The sequence below is a fragment of the Dendrobates tinctorius genome, unplaced genomic scaffold (assembly GCF_039654945.1).
Source record: "Dendrobates tinctorius isolate UK_male_01 unplaced genomic scaffold, ASM3965494v1 ptg000259l, whole genome shotgun sequence".
NCBI lineage: Eukaryota > Metazoa > Chordata > Amphibia > Anura > Dendrobatidae > Dendrobates > Dendrobates tinctorius.
This window is the reverse complement of record NW_027361926.1, coordinates 2,043,532-2,063,484: the sequence shown is the minus strand read 5'-3', so window position 1 is coordinate 2,063,484 and position 19,953 is coordinate 2,043,532. Positions and strand designations below refer to the sequence as shown.

Here is a 19,953-nt window from a genome sequence, read left to right as displayed (position 1 = left end):
CTGTTTTTAGAATATTATCGTAGTAATTTATTATTTTATATATAATATTATTTTTATTGTTTTTGTAATCCCTCAGGCCTCCAGCTTTCCATCTCATTCTGTCACTCCACAAATGACAAGAAGCCTCAGAAGTCGTCTTCCGATAAGGTAAACCCAGAAGGTCACCTGTACGTCCTGGAGCACAACCTGCACCAGCTCATGAGAGGGGTGAGACATCAGGAGGGATGGGGAGGACCCTCAAGTTCCTACTCCTAGCACAGAATTCAGGGCTGACGTCTCCTATCTCCCCTTTATCTGCTCAGCTCCACAAGCAGACAATAAGTAACCTCGTCATGCCCCATCCAGCCAGCGCTCCATTCGGTCACAAGCGGATGCGACTCGCAGGACTGCAGGTGTGTGACAAGAATGATATGCCCTGCAGCAGAGCGAAGGCCTCCTGGAGAAGATCATCAAACAGGCAAAACACATATTCCTGAGACGCAGGTGAGCACACACATGGATGATCAGCGGGTTTCCTACAATGATCGCAATGTATCATTAACCCCTTAACGACTTGAGAGGTAGATTTTCGTTATAGGTTGTTGAGGATACTATGAAGCGGGCTCAGGAGCTGATCCTGCTGCAGACGTCTGATGTGTTAAGGAACTGGAGTCTGCCTGTCACTGCAGCAGCTAGTGCTCGCTCAGATGGCTGCACTTTAACCATATAAAGGGGTTAGCCGCTACTTGGTCAACCCCTTCTCAATCCCTGTGTTTGCCCTGCGTAAAATAATAACACTCATACTCCTCTCCGGTGCTGTTGCCATTCCAATGCTGTCGGCAATGGCTCTCCCTGGGAGTATGTGACAAATGTGATAAATCAAGACATTTGGAGGAAGTGACAGATGAGCCGCAGCTCTGACTTCCTCCAGATGTCAACTATAGCCGTAGGAGAGGAGAAAGAAGCCAACGCTGATTGGCCTTGGGGATTGCGTAATGTCATGCAATCCCTGGAGAGCCAGTGTCTCACTTTTACAGATCCCCAATTCCAACTCTATGGAGCAGAAGCCGTTCTACAAAACTTTCCGGGCTTGGCTTTGGGCAAGGTCCTTCTGAACAGATTCACCGTACCGAGGTCACCGATATCTGACGACTGCTTCTGAATGGAAACCTGCAACCAAACAAATGCAGTTCTCCGATTTATCAATAGGTTACAAGATAAAGCTCATGTCATCGCAGAGGGGAAAAAAAAGATAAAACACCCACAAAAAGGTGGAGGGGGAGGCCTCCTGCTGTGCCCCAAATCACTGACAATGCCAACCTACAAGGCCCCTCAGCTCTGCTGCGTCAGGCAGATCCCCGGCGATCATCTGACCACCGGGTCCTACAGAAGCGTCAGCACTGCCACTGCTTCCATTCACTGCATTGTGCGCACTCAGCCCGAAATACAGAAGGCAGAAGGTGTTAGAAATCGCCTCTGTCTTCTCTGCAGGGTCCCCGGCTATGACAGTCAAAGTCAGTGGGGGAGGACAGTAAGGAAGTCTCTTAGCTTACTGGACCACCATCTGCCTGACATGAAGGGGGGGTAGTTTAGGACATTGGAATCCTGTCCTATTAGAAATGGTCTCCGATCTGCAGGCAGGAGGAGCTGATCGGATTGATTAACTTCTGTGGGATCATTTTCAGTATAACTTGTATTTTATTCATTGAAATCCCTGGTGATTTGTGTATACGAGTCCAATGGGTGGTCCTACTAGTGATTGACAGTCTTCCCTTTATGCATGCATAGATAGCCTTTAACCATTAGTAGGACCGCCCACTGGACTCCTCCTATACAGAAAAACACCAGGGATTTTAATGAAAAAAAGCAAAAAGAACCCAAATAATTTATACTGAATAATTTCCTACACGCCTACGTATTCTGCGCTGACCGGCTGCTAATAATAACTAACTATGATAAAAAGAGAAAGGTCACACCTTCAGATAAGCCGATCCCTCCAGATCGCTGGGGATCTGCACATCTAGCGGGCAGTAATCTTCAGGGATTTTCTTATCCAAGTCGATATCCGTGTTCTTTATGACTTCAAATGTGCCCTGGTGAGGAAAGAGCGACCCTATAACGATGGGAAAAAGTGGAGACGTCAGAACAGGAACCGAGAGACCCGATTCTACCTGACGCCCGGCGGATACAGGGGCAGTCCAGATTATACAGGGATGGCATGTTATCAAGGGGGGACAGAGGTCTGACATCCATCAACTATATGTGATCACTTTATGTTCAACATTTACTAGCATTGACGTAAGTGACATGCAAAGGAGTAAAGCGATGGGAACCTGTAGCCCATGTAATGTACATGGAGGCCTCCTAACTCTCACGCAAAAAACAATGTTTGGGAGATAGAGGGACCGGACAGGTTGGATTTCTGTGCTCGAGCATGTTCTTTTCTTGGGGGATCAGTCACTGCCACATGTGATCCTCCACTAGCCCTACTAAAACATGTGCACAATTGTTTAGGTGGAGCATTAGGTTGTACAGAGGAGTTCAGCGGACCCCCATCTAAGTGTATGGGCTGCTTTACATCAGCCCCTGTAATGGAGTCAGACAGGTTATGCAGTACAAAACGTGCTGCATGCCGTCCTGTTCCCCCTTTTCCCAATCATCTCTGCACATAAACTCGTGGCTGCGCGGCTTTTGCTCTTTCAGTCCATCAGGTATGAGGGATTTGGTTACACTCCAGCTCTTGGACTCACTTTGTCCCAATCACAGACTTCTCTCATGTTCTATGAATTGGACAACTATTTTCACCCATTTGTAGGAAAGCAATGTGAAAACCAATATGGCTTCCCCCATATAGGACGATGCAATATGAAAGCTTCCTACCTGCGCTCCTGTAGCTCAGGTCCCCCAGGATCTTATCCCCCAGCTTCCTCAGCTTCCAGTGCTGGCGTCATCTCAGCAGCTCGGAGTTAAAGTCGCGCTGCCTCTTGTTCTCCGCCACAGACTTAGACAGACGCTCACCCCCTCTCAGTAGGATCTGGGCAGCGCCCAGGAGGGATTTCCGCTTAGAAACCAACACTAAACCGGGCTGACTCTGAAAAGAGAAGATAATCACTCAATTACGACATATACTATATCCTCAGCGTGGATCATCAGTAGTGTTGCTGGTACACACTTTGCAGAGCTGGAGCGGCACAGCTCCCTACACTGTGACCAAGAACCTCAGATACATTCACTTCAGTAGGAGGTGACCTGCAGCACCGGAGATCGGCCATCACTCAATGATAGGAGCAGCGCTGCTCCGCATCATCCACATCCTGCAGCAGTTTCAAACAGCCGATCGATGGGAGCCTATCTAACATTAAACAGAGTCTAGTGAAGATACGATTTCACCAGTCTTCTGAACAGATGATATCTTACAGATTGTGGCGCGTTCGACCACCGAGTCCCACATGGATAGGCACAAGGAGCACTTTTATTTATTTTACTCACTTATATAGCGCCATTAATTCCACAGCGCTGTACAGACATTATCGTCTCTGTCCCCGAAGGGGCTCACAATCTAAACTCCCTATCAGTATGTGTTTGGAATTTAACCCCTGCACAATGGGACAGCGGTGCAAATGCTTGAGCGCCGCCCCATTAAGTACCTTGACGGACCAATGAAAACTGCACTCCGTTTTTTCTGGCAGCTCCATAGGGAACAAAAGGGTCCCTTTACGCCAAACGGTGGGGTACAGTTTTTCTACACATCAAAAATATGCTACATAAATGTCATCCACGAGCTCTCACTGATTGAGCCACTGGAATGGGCTCGTTCACACCTGGGAAAAGCGCCTCCCACGGGTCACCTCTGACCCTGGGAGACTCCGCAGAAGACATCACTACATCGCGTCTGCTGTGCGGAGCCTCGGGGACAGAGCTAAACCAGAGTGCACGAGGAAAGGGAGTGAGAGGAGGAACGCGGGTGTGTCCAAGGGGGCCGCCACACCTCGTGTGGGGGAAGCTGGGGAGGCACAATGGCTGAATATCAGGAGCAAATGATTGATGAAAGAGGGGGAGACACAAAGCGCAAATAGAGTCTTTTCCCACAAAACAGGTGAAGGAGGCGCCAAGAAAACTGCTCACCTGATGGTGCTGAATACAGGCCTGCAAAGATGTTGGCTGCTGCAGATCCACGGGCCGGTCACCGACCCTATTAAATAATGTACTAGGTAGAAGATGTGGATTAAAACCGCGCTGCCATGACAATAAAGTTCCAAAGGATCGGTAAAATTATACAGTGGTTTATTCAACGTGTGTCAGGATTCCAAAGACCCCTTCTTCAGGAATTACCGCATACAACATCAGATGTGCAAGAATAAATATAAGGGGGAATTACCCAGTGTATTAAAAAGAGTTTACCATGGCTAGAACATGCAAATGCATTCACTGTGAGCAGAATAAAGGCAAGTGTGAGGTAGACGCCCTCTAGAGGCTGATGTGCAAAATAGGCATCAATAATAGATCACCTGTAAAGTGGCCTGGAGAGCGGGGAGCAGAGACCCTGACGCACGTTCTTCCTGGGGGGGTGCACGTAGGGGTCTCTGTTCCATGCAGGCAGACACAGAATAAGCCTATTGACCACTACAGTGGCCCCTGGGGCGTTGGGTCAGGGACTCCTGAGACACAGGATCCAGGTGCACGTACCTCTCGTCTTTCACCACGGTCAGCACATCGTACATACACACATCTCGTCAGTGAGCCTCGAAGATGGTTTCGCACAGAGTCCCACGTGTTGTGAGTTCGTTTTCCCCTTCACCATTGAGGTCTGATGAAATCCCTCTTCTGGTGAAGGAAGGTAGTGAGGCTGATTACAAAGCACCTGAGCAGAATCATGATGACTGGCTGCCTGGGATCGCTGACTGGATATAAGTCAGCCGCCGCCCGTCTGCCTTGCGGGTTATTCCTCTCTGGGATTCTTGGAGACCAGTCTGATTCCTGCTTTTCTGAAAGCTAAGTTTTTCTGCTCTACTTTTTGCATTTGTGGTTTTGTTTTGTTTTGCCTTGTTGGTCTGGATTTCTGCCTCTCCCTGCTGGGTGAGCTGAATTCCTTTTTGCTCTGTCTTCAGATATTTCCAGAGCACTGATATAGTCTTTTGAAGCCTAGCGTCTTCAGGGTTTTTTTCCTATCAGTCCGTTGGCTTGTTTTTTGAAAGGGTTTTGGCGGATTGCAGACAGCAGCTGTCCTATCCTATTCTATTTAGTTAGCTTGGGCCCCAACATTTGCTCAGCCTATCTTTCTGTCTGTGTAAGTGTTTTTCCATCTCGCTTCACCGTCATTATATGTTGGGGGCTGCCTTCTGCTTTGGGGTCTGCTCTGGGGCAGTTTAGATTTCCCTTTTCTGCCTTTAGGCTATTTAGCCCTCCGGCTGTGATCGAGGGGTCTAGGGCACCGTAGGAACCCCCCACGGCTACTGCTAGTTGTTGTTGTTAGATTCAGGGGTCTGCAATCCGATAGCTGCCAACTTCTCTGGGTTTCTGGACTTAGCTAGTAATTCTGTTTTTGCCTCCTACGGTTACTCAGTCATAACACTCACGGCCAGAGCGATGGCTGGAATCTGACCAGACCTGACAGGGGAAGGACGGCCATAATTAGCGCAGCAGAAATCACAGTTAACCATTTCATCCAGATCACACGAATACAACGGAACTAATGTGATTCATTAACGTGTGATACCAATACGCTGCAATAGCGTAAGAGGCTGACGTTACCGCTTGTCCAAACTGTCGATCAAGCAGAAATCTGGGACGTGTGGGAGCGGTATGATAAAGAAGATCAACGGTGACACAACTCCTTTATTAATGAGCAGCTGTAATCGCATCCCTCAGTGAGCTGACACTCCGTCCTATTACACCCAAGAAACATGTAAGCAGTTTTTCTTTCCCTAGAGTGGGTGGTGAGTTCAGTATGCAGGGGAAGAAGTGGCTCAGCAGTGGAGAAAGCAGCAGATTTACTACCTTGTTTTTCTATAGTCACCTGTACAGCTATTTATATCATTTGTAGCAATAACAGCGACCACTGAAAAGGGAACATCTCACCTGATTCATGTTGCCCAAAATGCGTGCAGTGTAACTCAGAGCCGGGCTGCACAATTGTACCCGGGTATATCTCTGAAAATCTCCAGCATTTCAGGGAACATATCACTTATGAAAGGGTCCGGCTTCTTCCCACATTGCTCTAGTCCGTTATTAGCAGGTCTCTTCTACAGCGAGACACCTGCCAATCAGCTGGACCAGTACTGCTCTCTGCCTATAGGCCTCCACCCGATCTGATCACTATATTTTGCCTGAAACACTGCAGCAGGTCAGAGATGAATGAATTCACCCGGCTCCGACCGTGCTGCGGGGATCTGCGCCAAGTGGTTTGGGCAGAATGAATGAGGTGATGGGTTCAAGAAAAAACACCCATGGATTCTGAGATCGGGGGCAGCCGCTCATCTGCTGGGAAGATGCTGCAGCTAAATACGCAGTCACTTACAATGGAGTGCACCGATTTAACCCCTTCCTGTCATCCACCGTGCACGTATTGAGCTGGTACATGGATCAGGCTTAGGAGCGGAGGCCACTGCACACAGTGTAGGCACCGCTGTCAATGACGGACAGAGGCATGTAAGTGGCGCGATCCTGATCATTGGAGGTCGCTATATACACAATATATTGCAGAGCGCAGACGCGCGCGTGCGAGGGGTACGGAGGGGAGACGCGCGCCTGCGAGGGCTACGGAGCGGAGACGCGCGCCTGCGAGGGGTACGGAGCGGAGATGCGCGCGTGCGAGGGGTACGGAGCGGAGATGCGTATGTATTTTGGCATGGGGGAGCCCCATTTGAAAGTTCGCACCGGGGCCCTTAACTTTGTAGTTAAACCACTGGGAGGGAGTCACCTGCCCGATCACATCGGCTGATCTCAGCGCACTCACCTTCCTCCTCCTCTGGCTGCTCCCCCCAGTCGTTCTCCCGGGGAAGGAGTCCATCTCCGATCCCCTCTTCATCAGAGTCCTGGCCGAAGTCTATTCTCTGCGCCAGACGGGCCAGGTTCTGTGACATAGACACCAGCTGCACGTACGTCTCCGAGCCATCCAGCCCCACCTACTGCACCTGCTTCTCTGCGGAATACTCGATGCTGATCTGCACCGGCGGCCCCCCCAGACATGATCTGCCCAGTACATACAGATATGGTTGTGGCTAAATCCAAGTCGGCTAAAGGACCTGGTCCCTCTGGCTAGTTCCTAGTTGGCGGAGGGACCAGGTCCTTTAGCTGACTTGGATTTAGCCTGCTCTATATAAGAATGCTGAATCCCAGTAGACAGAAGGACACTTATTGTATATAGATATATAGGAATCCTGTCATGTAATTGTTTGCAGTAATACTGAGCTATGAATACCTTCCGTGGTGACCTAAATTCCTGAAATCAGCAAAGGCCCCACACAATGGCACATTAAAATTCATTTTTATTTATTGACAATGCAACAGCAATACAAAAAATTAAAAAGAAGGTGCTAGACCATGGAGAGAGACAAATCCGATCATAGAAGCAACACTTTGCAGAACATTTTATTGTAGAAATGCATTCACATGTATTAAGTATCGCTGGAATGGATTAGCGCAATTTTACTGTCTTTCATAAACAATAGCTGACTATCCTAAGACATGTCCCGCTATATGGGGGTGCTACACCCTCCTAATTGCCACAGTAAAATGCCCACCCTAAACCCAGCATAACCGAAAACCATGCAGTAAGGTGTATAGCATACCATGAGCTGAAAGTAATTCCTGGAACGTCCCTCATGCCCCGACGCGCGTTTCGCTATGCTTCATCAAGGAGGCGTGTCCAGGCAAGGCCCGAACCCACTTAAATATAAATTAATTTCCCATGATTGGTCAATATTGACAAGTGGCACCTGATTAAAAACATATATACCGCTCTTTAAGTGCATACCGCGCCTGCGCGCCTACAAGTCAGAAGCCAGCTCACATAAGTTTGTTACTACCAGAGCCTACTGCGCCTGCGTGTATGAAGGTCCTGTGCTCAGCCTAAGTCTGGCAGCGTGACTCACCGCAGCCAATAAGAGTGCCAACACCAGTCATGTGGTCCACACCGGATAGGTCCTATTCCATATGTAATCAAACCAGACCGTTGCGCCTGCGTACTTAATAATCCCATTCAAGAGAATTACGTCTATCTAAGCAAGGCATAGTCGGCGCATGCTCGGGATTCCTTGAGACACGTCACCCAATGGGAAAAACACCCAGCGGTCATGTGGTCCATAAACAGCCAGGAACTAGTAATGTCCCAGTTGTAATGGAAACACTATTGACACGCCGCATATTCCTCAAAACAGCTCAAAATCCCAACATGCGCACCGCCTCAGTTTAACCACCCGATTCCTCAAGCTAAAGGAGTTTCTTAATGAAAGTATATATAACACATACCTCATAATAAGAATCATTAACAATGGGATCAAATGAAAGGATTTTCTTAATGAAACGAATTTCTAAATGAAAGTATATATAACACATACCTCATAATAGGAATCATTAACAATGGGATCTAATATAGGGAAACATCATAAGATGCTTTAAATAAATCCACCCGCATGGCGCATAATAACAAATTTCATGAAACCCAATATACAGGAAAAACATTAAGTACATTGTATTTATTTATATTGTGACCCACCCTGTTAATTTGTATTTGTTTTTTTTGTTTTTTAAACCAGTTATTTTTATTTAGTTTTCAAAAGATTTTAAACAATAAACAGTGGATATCAATATACATGTAACTATTCACATATCTTGTAATAATACAATCAAAGCCCTCCCCCAATACTCCTTATGCCGGGTATACTTGAGAGTCTTAGCAATCATATCACCGCCATCCAGGCGGACCATATTTTTTTGAAAATTCTTTCACCATGCCTTCGCCTGTAAATGCTTTCCTCTAAATGCATTACCGTACGTGTCTGAGCAATAAATTCCCTCCTAGTGGGGGGTTCCGAATCCTTCCATTTTCGTGCTATTAGTTTGCGTGCCACATACAGCAACCTCGCTATTGCCACTTTGTAATGTTCTGAGACAGGTATCCCATCCACCTCCCCCAAAACACACAGCACCGGATTCCTGTCGAGCGTACATGCATAAGCTCTCTCAATTTTGTTGATAACGACCAGCCAGTATGCCACCAGCCGCGGACACGACCATAACATATGTAACAGTCCGGCCTGGTCTGTGCCACATCTAGGGCAGCTAGAGTCTCCCCTCAAGCCCGCCTTGAATAGGACCAGCGGTGTTTTGTATGTTCTATGTATTATATATAATTGGGAGAGCCGAGCCTGCTCGCTTAGAGAGATCTTCGGGACATATTCAAGAATAGTCTCCCATTGTTCTGTTGTGAGGGTACCCACCTCCCTCTCCCATTTACTCTTTGCAGTGAGGTGATTGTCCCCCAGATAGGAGTGTAGTAGATCATGATATATGCTCGATGTAACTCCCCTCGTCCCTCCCTTCATACACACAAAGTCTAGTACAATGTCGCCCTGAACCGTCATGGCTCCCAATCTACACTGTGCCCTCCAAGCATGTCGAAGCATATAGTATTGAAACCCCCATACCGAAGGCAAATCAAATTCCTCTCTCAATGTCTCAAAGGTCTTCAGGTCCGTTCCACTCTGCAGCTGGCACACATATCTCACTCCTTTCGCCTTCCAATTGCCCATTTGTCGCAGCTTATTAAGTTCCGGCAGATGCTCATTGTCCCACAACGGTGAGTACATAGTCAGCTCATCCACCCCTCTGATCCTTTTAATGGTATCCCATACCTTCTGAATCATGCCTATGGTAGGATATGGTGCTCCCAGTTTCTTAAAGGTACCATCCTCTAGACCCTGGACAAGTGGGCGTCTCCCCGTCACATGTACCAGCACCCGGTGAACTGCTCCTCCACAATCGAGCTCTCTCCATCCCCTGACATGCTGACCCTGTACTGCCAAGAAATAGACCCATGGACTTGGTGCGGCCAGTCCTCCCTCTTCCTTTCCTTTTTGCAGAGTGCCAAATTTAATCCGTGCCTGCTTCTTGCCCCATATCAAGGATCTGAAGATAGAATCAATGCCCCGAAACCGTTTTTTTGGTAACCATATCAGCGAATTGTGCAAAACGTACATTAGTTGTGGCATAAGGACCATCTTAATCAGGTTAGTTCTACCCGATACCGTTAAAGCCAATTTGCACCATGCACCTATTTTCCCTTTAAATTTCTCTAGCAGAGGAACCAAATTCAGACTCGTGAATCGGGACAGTGGAAGAGCCACCTATATCCCAAGGTATCTAAACTGTGAAACTAGCTGGAGTTGTTTCCCCCTCTCATCTATCTCCTCCGCTTCTATTGCTCTATCCACAGCCATGACATAAGACTTGTGCCAATTTATCTCCAGTCCCGAAATGCTCCCAAATTGTTTAATTACATCCATCGCGCACCCCAGTGTCTCTCCTGCACTTTCCAAAAACAACAGAATGTCGTCGGCATACAATGATATTTTTTCTTCCAGCTTCCCAAATTTAAATCCGACCACTCCCCTCTCAGCTCTGATCTTGGCCGCCAGGGGCTCCACTGCCACCGCGAACAATAGCGGGGACAGCGGACACCCCTGCCTTGTGCCCCTATGCAAGTCAAACATCCCGGACTGTTCTCCATTCACCTTAACTACCGCCTTTGGGGATGAGTACAATAACTTCACCCAGGCCATGAACGCGGGGCCGAATCCCATCAGTTCCATGATTTTCCATAAGTATTGCCATTCCACGCTATCAAATGCTTTCCTAGCGTCCAATGACATCACTATTCTCCTGCCACCATTATCAGCAGGCAGTTGCATATTAAGAAATAATCTTCTTAAGTTAACAGCCGTGGAGCGGTTAGGCATAAAGCCCGACTGGTCCTCGTGTATAATGGTATGTGCAACCCCGGTGAGCCGGGCGGCCAGGATCTTAGCGAGTATTTTGACATCCGTTGTCAACAACGAAATGGGCCTGTACGACTCCGCATCCATGGGATCTTTTCCCTCCTTCGGCAGAACCACTATCACCGCTTCCTCCATTGATCTCGGCAGTGCCCCCGTCACTAAAGCCTCATCAAACACATATTTCAATTTCGGAGCCAGCAGTTCCACTAACTCCCTGTACACCTCCCCAGGTAAACCATCAGCTCCCGGTGATTTGTTATTGGGCATAGACAGTATTGCACATTCCACCTCCTCCACACTCACAGGTTCTTCCAACCTCAACCTATCTTCCTCAGACAATTTAGGTAGTGAAATGCCTTCCAAAAAATTCTCCACATCCCCCTCTGTGTCCCGTGCTCTCGAAGTGTACAGTGCCATGTAATATGCCTTGAAGACCTCCAGTATGTCCTTTGTGTCTGTCAGTGTCGCCCCTGTTTGATCTCTCAGTTTATACACCCTGGAAGACTCCCTCTGTGCCGCAGATATCACCGCCAACAAGTGACCCACTCTCTCTCCTTCTTCAAAGAATTGGGCTTGCTGAAATGCCCTTTTCCTCTCAGCTTGCATCATGTGCAGTTTATCAACTGCCTCCTGAGCCAATTTTAGTCTATTGTGAGCTTCACTCGTTGGCGCCAAAATCATGTCTGCCTCCGCTCTTGTCAGGTCATCCTTTATTTGATCTGCCAATTTAGTTTTGGTCTTACACCTCGCAATCTCACTTATAAAAAGTCCCCTCATAAACGCCTTCATGGCATCCCATACTGTTGCGGCCTCAGCACTCCCCTCGTTCATTTGAAAGAAGTGCTCTAGCTCTTTGGTTATGCCACCCATGTCCACCACTTTAAGCCACGTCGGGTAAAGACGCCAACCTCCCCTCTGACCCTGAGCAGATCTCACCAGAAGCGTGACCACCATAGGACCATGATCCGAGAGAGTCCTCTGTAAGTATTCCACCTCCCCCACCATCCCGTCCATAGCGGTATCCCCCAAAGCCAGGTCTATCCTCGACAGTGTTCCATGTGTTGCCGAATGACATGAAAAAGTCCTCTTACCCTCATTTCGTACTCTCCACAGATCTACCAGCCCAAGTTCCCCTACATACTTGCCAAAGGCAGTCATCCTGTCCTGTCCAGCTTCCGTACCTGCCGGTCGTACTTTATCCCAATAATCATTCATAGTGTTGTTAACATCTCCCATAATCAACAACGGAGTCTCCCCCCATCTGCCCGTCAGTTCCCGTACTGCTTGTAGTTTCTTTTTAGAGTAAGGTGGAGGGATATATAAAGCCACTAAAATAATTTGGTGTCCGAACAATCTGCAAGCAATCCATACATACTGCCCTTCACTGTCTACATGCACTTCCAGCTCTTCATAATGTGTGTTTTTGTGTATTAGGACCGACACCCCTCTGGAGTACGAGGAATAAGTAGAATGATATGTCTTTAGCATCCAGGCTCTTGACAACCAGTGCTTAGTGTCTCTAGTGAGATGTGTCTCCTGCAAGCACGCGATCATAGGTTCACAGGATCTGATATGATTCAGAACAGCCGCCCTCTTAACCTTATCAGATATACCACGTACATTCCAACTTAACATCCGAACAGTACGGTTACTCATTGTGCATTAGAAAGAACAATCCATCATCATCAAGTAACATCATTACATTGTAGTCCCAATGTAGTCCACTTCCCCTCCCCCCACACTCCCCCTTTTGCAGTTGTCACTCTCTCCCCAACATGAGAGTGGGAGCACAAAGAACCTGAGCAACTTCTCAGTATTCCGCACTTCAACATGCGTCGTGTCCCCCTCCATCACCGGCAGCCTCCCCGCCATATTGTCAACAGTATGCGTAGTCCCGAACCATTAGTTAAACAATTAACCATAATACGTAGATCCCAGTGGGGAGTTCTCCCCCTCCTCTGCGCTCCTGTTTCGCAGAGTAAAGCAGCGCCACAACCCTGTCCAGTGATCAGTCTAGCAGGATCATGTGGTCATATTACCATTATCTTCTCTCAATTTGCTCCGGTTGCGCTCCAACCATGAGGCAGCCTCAACCGGTGACGGGAAAAAAATGACCTTTCCAAAAGCTTCCACTCTTAATTTAGCAGGATAAATTGTAGAGTATTTCAAATGCAAAGAGCGGAGCTGTTTCTTCACTTCGCCATACCGCAGTCGCAACTTTTGCACCTCGGCTGAGTAATCCGGGTATATTTCGATTCGTTTGCCCTCCAGGTTAAGATCTGTCAACTTTCCAGCCTTTCGTAAGATAGTGTCCCTGTCTCTGCAATTCAGGATTCTGGCTAGCATCGTGCGAGGTCCATCTCCCGGCACTGGGGGTCTCATGGGTACGCGATGGGCACGCTCCACCGCAAACACTCTCGACAAGTTATCAGCACCAAACTTGTCCAGCAGCCAGGTTTCAATAAAGGCTGTGGGGTCAGCACCCTCAGCTCTCTCAGGGATGCCCACAATGCGCAAATTGTTCCTACGTGACCGGTTTTCCAGGTCATCATTTTTATTGGCTACTACCGTGATCCTCTGAGTGTGCTGCTGTTGTGTCTTTTGCACTGAGGTTAAGTGATCTTCTGTTACACCAACTCTGTCCTCCACCTCAGTTAATCTGGCTGTAACTTTCTGCATAGATGTTTTTATGCCTCCCATTTCTTCTTTCAGGCAAATCACCTGTTTTGTCAGAGCAGTTAAAGCAGTCTTGCAGTATAAGACAGCCTGGAATACATCCCGCAGGGTGGGCTCTGCTACATCTGCACTTTCAGCTGACTGCACTGTGTCACCATCCCCCTCTTCCTCCTGCACCAGCTCTGCATTCAGCACAGGCATCTCCTCATCGGCTTCCTCCTCATCTCTGTGCTTCTCACTCCCTCCATTTCCTTCTTCATCTGTCTCCATGTCCCTCACATACCTGTTCAGCTGGGCTGAGACTTCCAGCCTCTGTGCATAGGCTGTGTTTCTTCTTCCTGCCTCCTCCTCTCTCTCAGCACCATCTTGGACTGAGGCACTGCTGCAGGCTCCGGCATCTTTCTGCCTTTTACGGCCCATGTCTGTCTCTCTGAGTCTGGCAGAAGCTCGCCCCTGACTCCTGGGACCTTCAGACATCTGATCCTGGTAAAGGAATTAGCTGGTTCGGGCTCTGTGCAGGATAATTGAGGCTAACAGTGGCAGAGAAGCACAGCCACCCGACTTCTCACATCAAGAGCTAGGCCCCGCCCCATTAATTTGTATTTGTATTTAGCCGCATGCCATGGATTTTTCTAATGAAAATTTTTTTATATATGAAAATTTTTTTATATAAATTCTTGTGACTTAGCGTCAAATAGCCAAAATTCTCATATGACCCTCCCCCAAAAAATAGACGACATGCGACCCCAAACATGGGTAAATATGAATCACCGAATCCCCCATTCCCCTATAATATATGATAAACACATTACAATAGGGAAAAAGGACCAATTACCAACCCTAGGTCCCAATCAATATAAAATGGAGTCCCTATGAACATTTTAAATATATATTACAACAATTATTCTCAATGGGACATAAAAACAGATATAATATATTATCCCAATAAATTTCAGACAATTCATTGATCTTGTCCTTAAGACATCAGTACAGGTGGAGTAGACGAGTCCCTTTTCAAGCCAAATCTTCATCCGAAAATGGACTAGGGTGCTCTCTTGGCGGCTGCTAGTGGAAAAAATCAGGGTATGCACTCAGAATAGAATACTGAAAAAAATTAAAAAACATATGTTAAAATCAAGAATAAAACAAATATACGAACCCCCCCAACCTACTACTAACTTCATAACTGCTATCAAAGAAAGGCATTGAACCCAAAGCTTTCGTTTAGGCCCTGAGGTGCTCGTGTCCCAAGCCTGAAAATCCATTGGCATTCTCTTTTTGCAAGCCTATTTTGTAGATCTCCTCCTCTAAAACCCAAATCCACTAAATCAATACCTTTGATAATTAGCAGATTGGAATTACAACCATGATGTTTCCTAAAGTGCCTAGGTAAGGTCCTTAAAGAAGTCTCATCCTTGGTTACTTTTGCCTTATCTATATCCAAACAATGCTCGCGCACCCTCACCTTAAGCTCACGTGTGGTCATGCCTATATAGACTTTGCCACAAGGGCACTCGGCATAATAAATCACCCCTCTTGAGGAGCAAGTGATATGAGCCCTAATGTCAAATTTTCTAGATCTATCAAAATTAGAAAAGGAAAAGGCCTTTCTCATGTTGGCACAGCCCAAAATCTGGTGGACTAAGATCACACTGGAAAATTATATTTCTCAGAAAATTGTGCCTAGGGGTCTGAGAATTAATGTGTTTCCTACATTTGACCTCGGTGATGAGACTTTGATTAATCGTTGGATTAAGGCAACTACTGCATGTTCTTTGTAATTTATTGCTATCATAGTTGAAAAGAATACCATGGGCCATTCTACAACTCCGATCTTGTTCTGGTGAAGCCATTTTTTGTTAATTTGGAGATATGCTTATGGAAACTATCATGCTGAAATATGAGATTCATCTTTCTATTTAGCTTTTTAGCGCAAGACGTTTGGTTTTGTTGCCAAATCAACTGATATTTGGAACTGTTCATAATTCCCTCTTCTTTGACTAAAGACCCAGATACAGTTGCTGAAAAACAGTCCCAAAGCAGTGGTGTATCAGACCAGATCATGTGGCTGCTATGGGGCCGGTGAGTTGGTCCTCCCTCACCTAGCATTGCACATTTAACTTTATCAGCATCCTGAATGTTGATACAGATGAATGAAAGTAATTATGGCAGAGGAAGCCATCAGCTCCATCTTCCATCATTCTCCCTGTGCATTTGATCTCTGACATCCAAGAGGAGAGCTTCAGTACACGCGCTGCAGAGACTGGAGCAGCGGGGGAACGAGGAGAGCTAAGTACGTTTAGGTTTTTTTTTATTCACTGGAGGCCATTACACTGTTTGGAGATCTGTGTGTGGGCCAAAAATTGATTGCAGGGCTGTGTTGGGGTCCTTATACCATCTCTGGGCTCTGTGGGGGCTACTATACAGTTTGCAGGGCTATGTGGGGGCCATTACACTTTTTGAAAGGCAACATAGGGGCTATTATACATTTTTCAGGGCTCTCTGGAGGCCATTATTCATTTTGCAGGGCTATGTGGGGGACATTATTCATTTTGCAGGGCTAGATGGGAGACATTATTCATTTTGCAGGGCTATGTGGGGGACATTATTCATTTTGCAGGGCTATGTGGATGCCATTATCCATTTTGTAGGGCTATGTAGGGACCATTATCCAGTTTGCAGGGCTATGTGGTGGCCAATACACTATTTGAAATACAGCGATCACCAGTGACATATACAGGAACTTTGTATATAGTGTCAGTGTACAGGTTACACAGTGCTCCCCAGTGACATTATACACAGGAACTCAATATATAGTATACAGGTAATACATTGATCACCCGTGACATTATACACAGGAACTCTTTATATAGTGTACAAGTAATGCAATGACTCACCAGTAACATTATACATGGGAGTTCTGTAAATAGTATAAAGTGTATAGTGTCAGTGTACAGGTAATACACTGACTCACCAGTGACATCTCTAGTTGAAGTCCATCATCTTCGCTTTTCTTCTTCTTCCAGCGCAGACCACCATCACTTCTTCCAGCAAGGACTCTTGCTCTGCAGAAATAACACACAGTTATCTAGAGCACCGCTTCCAGAGCACATTCGCCCAGCTTCTACACTGTGCAGCTGAATACAGACGTCCACCCACCACTAATATGTAATTAGTTATTACGGAACCCACCATTCAAAAAAATAAATTGTAATCCACCATCGTGCTGCAACAGACTATAAATAGCCACCTTTCCCCACCAAATAAATATATAAATTAATAAACACCTGTACTCTTTCCCCAATTCATTACCTGTCACACTCCTGCATCCTCAGCTGTTATGAATGAGTCACCGTAGGAGGCAAAAAACAGACATAATAGCTAAGTCCAGAAACCCAGAGAAGTTGGCAGCTATCGGATTGCAGACCCCTGAAGCTAACAACAACAACTAGCAGTAGCCGTCGGGGGTTCCTACGGTGCCCTAGACCCCTCGATCACAGCCGGAGAACTAAATAGCCTAAAGACAGAAAAGGGAAATCTAAACTGCCCCAGAGCAGACCCCAAAGTAATAGGCAGCCCCCAACATATAATGACGGTGAAGCGAGATGGAAAATCACTCACACAGAAAGATAGGCTGAGCAAATGATGGGGCCCAAGCTAACTTAAACAGGACAGAATAGGAAAGCTGCTGTCTGCAATCCGCCAAAACCCTCTCAAAAACAAGAGCCAACAGACTGATAGAGAAAAAAGCACTGAAGACGCTAGGCTTCAAAAAGACTATATCAGTACTCTGGTATCATCATTTGTTGATCCCCACCAGCCACCCTAAATTCATCATTTGCGCTCACCTACCTCCAATTCATCATCATTTGCGCTCCCCCACCTCAATACATAATCATTCAATGTTCCCTGTCCCACACCCTAAATACATCATTTTATTACAAAAAAAAAAGGTTTTCATACTTACCTCTCACGATCCCTTGCAGGCGCAACTATGCTTCTGGTGTCCTGTCGAAAACAAGTGGCTCGCTTACATGCCGGCACGTATGCAATGATGTCATCGCATACACACTGTAACCAGACATCCCAGAAAAGGTGGAGGGAGCTGTTGCTGCGCAACCATTTAGTTTTGATGGCCGCGTCACGCACTGGTGCACAGCACTTTTATTATGCTCTAGGGCCCAGTGAGCAGAAGCACAAAGATGGGGCCTGGACTGGGTCCGGGACCCCCCTCTTTCCTTCTGCTCACAGGCCCCATACAGCAGAAAGGGCAGTTATGCCATGATGGCGGCCCTGATTCTTGCATCAAGCTTGCCCACCACACTGTGACATCCAACTTCAAGCACCTCCTCTGACTAGCAGCATCATCCTATCTCCATATTTAATTTATCTCCTCACCCCAAAAGCCAGTACATGTGCATCTGTATATGCTCTTCTGTGCAGGGCTACACATAAAAGTCACCATCTGCAGACCTGCTCTTCATAGTTATTTGCTAGACCATGTGCTAATGCACCGAAATGGCCAACTGCCGTGAGCCACACATCATGGGTCCACAACTGGCTCCTGCACCACAGATTGGGAATCTCTGGTGTATAGGAAAGACACACACCGCGCATCATGATAACGTAATTTCGGCTATCAATCAACTGGGAACTTCCGATTCCGATGCCCGATATTAAAAAAATATCGGATGTCTGTATCGGAATTCCGATACAGCAAGTATCGGCCGATACTTGCGGTATCGGAAAGCTCAACACTACTTACGAATAAAAAGTTAAATCAAAGTTTTAGTTTTATATATATATATATATATATAGTGCCTTGCGAAAGTATTCGGCCCCCTGGAACTTTTCAACCTTTTCCCACATATTATGCTTCAAACATAAAGATACCAAATGTAAATTTTTGGTGAAGAATCAACAAGTGGAACACAATTGTGAAGCTGAATGTAATGTATTGTTTTTTTTAAATTTTACAGCAAGGCACTATATATATATATATATATATATATATGTACTGCTGAAAAAAATAAAGGGAACACTTAAGCAACACAATGTAACTCCTAGTCAATCACACTTCATGGGATATTAATTTTAATTTACAATAATCATTTTTATGTTTCATTGCTATCAATGCATTACATATGTAATGAATAAAGATTTGCAACTGGAATTTGACATTCAGTGATATCTAGGATGTGTTCCCTTTATTTTTTGAGCAGTGTATATATATATATGTATATATATATATATATATAGTTAATCTTTTTACTTCAGCAATTCTGTTAAAGAACCATGCCCACCACCATATTCAGAAACAGAGCAGCCAACCAGTCCTAGCCAACATTGTTACATCATACGAGTGACCTCACAGCTACAGAACTAGACAATGAGAGAGCGTTCTAGGTGTCATAAAAGCCTCAGAGTGTAGCACATTCTACTAGCAGCCCACAAGTTATCAGCAACCCGCCTTGTACCATCAAGACTTCATGGCGTCTCACATGAATGGCAGACGATCCTGTCCAAGAAGAAGGACTCGCAAACACCATAAAATGGGTAAATGTTATTGAACCTACGCTAAACAGTATAACTTCCATTATAATGCTATACATGTAGTTTGTGGCAATGGGCAACTTTATATTTATACATTGGCTTCTCCTAGGTCATAGACGTAGACACCGCACCGTTGTTGTCATAACAGAAGACGGATGTATCGGAATCAAGAACAAGCCGTTACTGCTGTCACCGATGACCACTTTACTCCTGATCAAGTCCACTGGGGTAGTTGAACACAAGAAGTTCAGAACTTCATAACCGGTCATCAAATCAACAGCAGGGCACCGGCATGAAATAAACTACCATGAACAGATTGCAGTCTCTTTTCTCTTATGTTTATAGAACTAAAATTATTTAGATTAAATAAGGTAAAATAAGACTTATAGTGGATATAAAGTCTACACACCGGGTGTTAAAATGCCAGGTTTTTATCATGTTAAAAAAAATCATGGCAAGGAGAATCATTTTAGAACTTTTTTTTACTTTTAAGGTGATCTGTAATCTGCACAAATCCACTGGCAAAGAAGCTGAAATCTTTTTGGATGGAAAAAAAAAATTAAAATAATGTGGTTGAAGAAATATACAAACCCTTAAACAAACACTTCATTGAATTACACTTTGAATTTATGATTGTGTTACGTCTTTTTGGGTAGTTGTCTATCAGCATGGCACATCTAGAATTGGCAATCTTCCTCCACAATTCTTTGCATTAATGCTCCAAATCTGTGATATTGTGAGGGCATCT

The 19,953-nt window shown here is 45.9% G+C and overlaps 2 long non-coding RNA genes across 2 annotated transcripts; one reads left to right on the top strand and one right to left on the bottom strand.

Moving 5' to 3' along the window:
- Positions 1-74: 74 nt before the first annotated feature.
- On the top strand, positions 75-19,521 carry LOC141069368 (uncharacterized). The gene is made up of 3 exons (XR_012226563.1): positions 75-207; positions 303-483; positions 19,315-19,521. It is a non-coding gene; the product is annotated as an uncharacterized lncRNA (long non-coding RNA).
- LOC141069367 (uncharacterized) lies at positions 1,064-2,972 on the bottom strand. Its single transcript, XR_012226562.1, has 3 exons — positions 2,860-2,972; positions 1,956-2,092; positions 1,064-1,149 (listed from the first exon to the last, which is right to left on the bottom strand). It is a non-coding gene; the product is annotated as an uncharacterized lncRNA (long non-coding RNA).
- Positions 19,522-19,953: the final 432 nt, after the last annotated feature.